Below are 6,043 nucleotides of genomic sequence, written 5' to 3'. Positions count from 1 at the left end.
TTTAATTTATTAATTATGAGGTATTTCGTTTAAAGGCTAAAATTCAACAATATACTATGTTATATTTCTCATTTTACGACCTGTTATTGACGAGGAAACTTCTTAAATCAAATATCACGCACGAAATCAGAAAACTGGCAATGGCATTTTCTAACACTTCTTTGTCAGTTAGCCATCATTTATACGGCTATAGTTTATTTAGTATTAAAACAAAAGCACTTCATTGTGACACCAAAATATAGGTTAATGAGCAGACCTAAACAGTTTTTTATGACATGAACACAAAAACGTAGTTTAGTAAAGATACATAAACATTTTCTTTGCGACATCGGCATAAGTTCGTAGTTTAGTAAGGACACAAAAACACCTCTTTCGTGATGGAAAAAACAACAGTTTAGTAAGAATGTACCAAAACTTCTTTGTGAGATAGACACAGAATGAGAGTTTAGTAAGAATATATAAACAATCCTTTGTGACACGGACACGAAACTACACATTAGTAAAGACACGCGTGACACGAAAGTACTTCTTTGTTAAATGAACACAGAACTGTAGTTTAGTATGACCATATAAACATTTTACTAAGCTGAACATAAAACTATACATTGGTATGGAAACATATGACACATAAACACTCATTTGTAACAACAACATAGAACTGTTGTTTAGTAAGAACACATAAATACTTGTGTGTGACATGAGCACAGAATAATTTATGTAAATACTTTATGAAATTATCACAAACTAGGACCACATAAACACTTTTTGTTAAATGACACGCATGAACACTTATTTTAGATATGAAAACAGAACTGTAGCTTAGAAAAAAAAACACATAAACATAGAACTATAGTTTAATAAAGCTACATAAACACTTCTTTCCGACATCGAAAGAGAATAGCAGTTTAAGGGCATATAAACACTTCATTTCAGCATGAGCGCATAGTTTAGTTAGACCACATAAACAGTTTATGTGATATGCTATGAACACAAAACTTAAATGTAGATACAATACATGAACACTTCTGTGTCACTGGAGACATAGAAGTACAGTTTAGCAAAAACATGTAAGCACTCCTTTGTGATATAAAAAGAGAATTGTAGTTTAGTAAAGCTTCTATACGCTTAACTTGTGATATAATGATAGAACTACAGATTAGATAAATCACATAAACAGTTCTTTCTCTCATGGACGTAGAACTACAGGCTAGTAAGACCACATAAACACTTCTTTGTGATATGGATACAGAAATGTATTTTATTAAGGACATTTGAACACAGGGTTATAACAAGAACATAAAACATTAGTTTCGTAAGGATACATGAACACTTCTTTGTGACAGCAACACAAATATCTAACTTAGTAAACACATGAAGCATTTGTTTGTGGCATGGATAGAGGACTTAAGTGTTGTATGTTTGTTTGTTTTGGAATTTCGCGCAAAGCTACACGAGGGCTATCTGCGCTAGCCGTCCCTAATTTTGCAGTGAGTCATCACCACCCACCGCCAACTCTTGGGCTACTCTTTTACCCAAGAATTGTGGGATTGACAGTCACATTATAACGCCCCCACGGCTGAAAGGGCGAGCATGTTTGGTGCGATCGGGATTCGATCCCGCGACCCTCAGATTACGAGTCGAAAGCCTTAACTCACCTGGCCATGCATAAACACTTCTATGGGACATGAACGCAGAAATGTAGTTTAGTAATGGCACATAATCACTGTTGTATAATAACTCCACATAAGTACTTCTTTGTAGTATGGAAGCAAAAAATCAGCTTAATATAACCATATGAACACTTCTTTGTGACATGAACACAGAACCGCAACTTAGTAAGACTTAAACATTTATTGTGACGTGGACACAGAAATGCAGCATTATAAGGACACTTCCATGAGAAATAGGTACTGAACTATTGTTTAATAATCTCACGTAAAAACTTTTTTGTGACAGGGAAAGAAAATACAATTTAATAATGCCGTATAATCACTTCTTTTTTATGTGTCGACAAAATTATGAAAATGTAGTTTCATAATACCGCATAAACACTTATTTGTGCTTTAATAAAAACTGTGCTTTAATAAATACATATAAATGCTTCTTTGCGCCATGGAAACAGAAATAGTTTAGTAAGGACATACAAACAATTCTTTGAGACATGGAAATAGAAATATAGTTTAGTAAGAACACAGAAACAATTTTTTGTGACATGGACCCATAGGTGTCGTTTAGTAAGATTACATAGACTATTTTTTTCTAACATGGACATAAAACTGTAAGTATCATCTACAAACACTTTTTGTAACATGGAAACAGAAAAGTAACTTGATAAGTGTGCATAAACACTTCTATGTGACATGAACACAGAACTGTACTTTAATAAGGATTCATAAGTGCTTCTTTGTGACAAGGTCACTGAACTATACTTTAGTAAAAATGCATAAATACTTCCTTGTTACATGAAAACAGAAATTTAGTTTAGTAAGATCACGTCAGCATTCTTTGTGGCATAAACACAAATATAATAATATGAAAATTATTATATATGATTGCATCGTATTCAGAGGAGGGGAAATTGTTATAGAATTTTAAACATTAAACTAAAAATAAAACGTATAAAAACTGATTTAGATCGATGGGAAATAGCAGCTTGATTAGAATTATGTATTTTGCCTACGTAAATATAACAAGGTAATAAGTACCAACAAACCAAATTAAACAACTTACTTGAAGCAATTTGCAAGTTATACTGTGAAATAAGCGTAATTACTCTCCCACCAGGAGAATCACAAGCAGGCTTATGTTCTCTATGATTGAAGAGTGTCATTGTTTAATGAGTGAGGAGCTCGATAGTCGAATGCAGAAATTTACATTGAGACTAAAAGATTACCTGAGTTTAAGTTAGAGTGGCGTTTCAATTGATACATACTACCTACAAAGAATAGGTACTTAGATGGCACAGGAATTAGATCACAATGACTTCCACATCTCTTGAGTATGATCTATTTCTCATAAATTGAAGTTTTACTACAAAATACAATTGTAACCTCTCGTATCAGAAACCAATTGAACAGAAAAGTCGTCAGACTAGATTTCGTATTCATTTTGAGGGTGGATAAGTGACTATAAAAGTTCTGTCAAAATTAAATATGGAAAAGTAGTGACAGTGTTAGAAACTGCATTTACTATTCAACAATATACATGCTGTATTTATCCTGCTTAATTTATGATAATTTGGCAAAAAGTACAGAAAATTTTCAGCTAAAAACTGGACTTATGAACATCGGATAAAAAACAGAAAAACTAATGTTCTATCTATAAAAGCAATGGAAGATATGTTCTACAAATATTTTACTTTTATACAAAAGAGTGGGAAACGTAAACAACACCAATATATTCATGTTTCGCATTATAGATAAATATTTTATTACAATATATTTTGGTTATTACGTGAAACAAACCAAATATGATGAAAATTGTATTTATATCCTTTGATTTGTATAATTATGTTTTGAGTTTTCTTCAGCTTTAACTATTTACAATAGCTACTGACTAACGATACAGGGTTATTCCATAAAATAAATTCGGTATGTTGAAAATTTAATAAAAAGTTGGTTGTTTTTGTATTACTAGGATACTATGTCAAGTTTGTTCTGGATCAGTCAATTCGTTTATGAGGATATGCTTCCACACACAGAGAAATATTTTCCTTTCGCATCTGTATGGTTTAGTATAAATAGCGTACATATGAAAACATCTCTGTCATGTTTTCAATAACTTACGACGACCTTTCTTACACATATATATCCAAAAGTTATCTTTTAATTTATAACTATTCAAAAATGCAAGTTGACAATCATAGTTTACTTAATAGTTTATATTATATCTTAAAAATTATATTAGCATGTAGATACCCTCACACCTTGATCAAAATAACGAGACTAAGCTTTCACGTTCCTGTAGATGGAATGATGTATGCGAATCTTGGACTAAACGGGCACGTTAGAAATTAGTAAAGTCCAGACATAGCTAATAGAGAGGATTTTTGGAAACTCTGGTTACTATTGGTTAATTTTTTTATGTTTGTTTATTTTTCTAAACAAGAATAAACTTTCATCACTGTTTTACAATATTCGTATTTTTTCAAAGTATGAAAATCTTGGACTAAATTGGCATGGCAAACATAACCGTCCTAATATTAGAGCATTATTAAGGTTCAAACATAACCAACCTACTTTAAGACTGCTACCCATATGGAGAGCAACCGTCCACCAACTTGTAGCAGGGTTGCTCTTAACAGTATTTCGGGATTCATTATCACATTTATAACCCTACCACAAACGAAAGTGGTGAGATTTACTGTGGTATATCGTGGTTCTAGATTTGGCCTTCTAGGTCCAGCCCTTATTTCCTATTTTATTAATGCATCATCATTAGTTTAATGTCTGATACAATAATCGATACAGTATATTATTCCTTTTTCAAAGTAACTTGGATAGTTTTCAAAATGTTGACACTCACCTTCAAATATTTATCTTATGGCTGTAGTTGTGTTATAAAGATTACAGTCAAATCTCACAGTTTGACCAGCTTACATATTGGTGATTGGTAGGAGGCATTACCTAGTTGCTATCCCACTATTCTATTGTTGAAAAATTGCGAACAGTTGTTCAAACAGTCTTTGAGTTGATGAAACTTTGTAGAATGGACGGCAACTGCCTGTTGTGGAGAGACAAGTGTAGAGGACGACGTTTTGAAAGTCTTCCGCCTTTCGTCTTCAAGGCAGTTGCTGCCCAGTCTGCAATGTTTCATCCTGAATACTCTGCCTAAACAATCTATCAACTAATAGTCTTTGAGTTGTTTTGAGCAAAATCCCACAAACAACAACTGTTTCAATATCATCAGCTAGGACCTATAAGTGTATGGCAAATAAGGAACCGTCTTTTGGAAGCAATCATTTACCTACAGTTGTTATCTCTACATGCCACTAATCTGAGAGTCATCTTCTTTGGACCCATTGCCACCCAGAACATCATCCATGTATCTTCCTTTATGGCTTTCACTGGAAACCTCAATCTTACCAATTATATCCTTCTCATTTGGACTGTATTCCTTCTAAGTGTAATATTTAATTAATGTGTCGTTTTTATCTTCTATTATATGTATCGACTGTTCGTAATTTTGTTTTCACTTAAACGTTTTAACTGAAGTGTATCGCATATGCTCCACATTTGCCTTGGTCATAGGAAGGCATATGATTGCGATATTAATGTCAACTACCTAAACAAAGGAATAACGTGTTCCACTCACATTTCTAGTAACTCAGAACCTTTTCGTGACACAAAGAGGAAAGAAAAATGGCTCGTGTAGATCACACTCGTGATTTACAGTCACAGATGGGGAGAGACTTTCCTGCACACCATAATTATAATTACGATTTTCGGTTACATGAGAGGTTTTCTCTACGTAAAGATTATAACCATCATCTTGAACCTCACAGGGGACTTTCTAGTACATAAGAATTACACTCATGATTTACAGTCATAAAGGAGTCTTTCTTGTATTCGAATAAAATATATTACAGACGACCTTTCTAGAAACAATCAACACCATGTTGAAACATCATTACTTTGTATAAAAAGTGGGTACAACCAGTAAGACATGTTTCTTTATTATCGTGGACCATGTTTAAGTAAGTTTGAATAATCGGTTTGTACTAAATTGAGACACTACCTTTGATCGGTTAATATTTTGTCGTATCCAGTTAGCCATCTCTTAATTTTATTCATAAAAATATTCTTAGCTATTAATAGAAAAATAGCAAATTATTGTTAACGAAAATTTGTATTAAGTTATTAACTGATTAAAACATGATCCACTGTTATACATAATAATAGCTGTAAACTAAAATCGTTTCATTCTGTAAGATTTAAAGAAATTCTACAAATTGCATCGTGGCTGCTCATGAATATTTATTCATCAAAAGGGAGCCTGAATTGGCTAATAGCAGTAAGGTTATTTGACTCCTTTTATAGATAAT

This window comes from Tachypleus tridentatus, chromosome 2 (genome assembly GCF_004210375.1).
Source record: "Tachypleus tridentatus isolate NWPU-2018 chromosome 2, ASM421037v1, whole genome shotgun sequence".
In the NCBI taxonomy this organism is placed as follows: domain Eukaryota; kingdom Metazoa; phylum Arthropoda; class Merostomata; order Xiphosura; family Limulidae; genus Tachypleus; species Tachypleus tridentatus.
Note: the sequence above shows the minus strand (reverse complement) of the source record.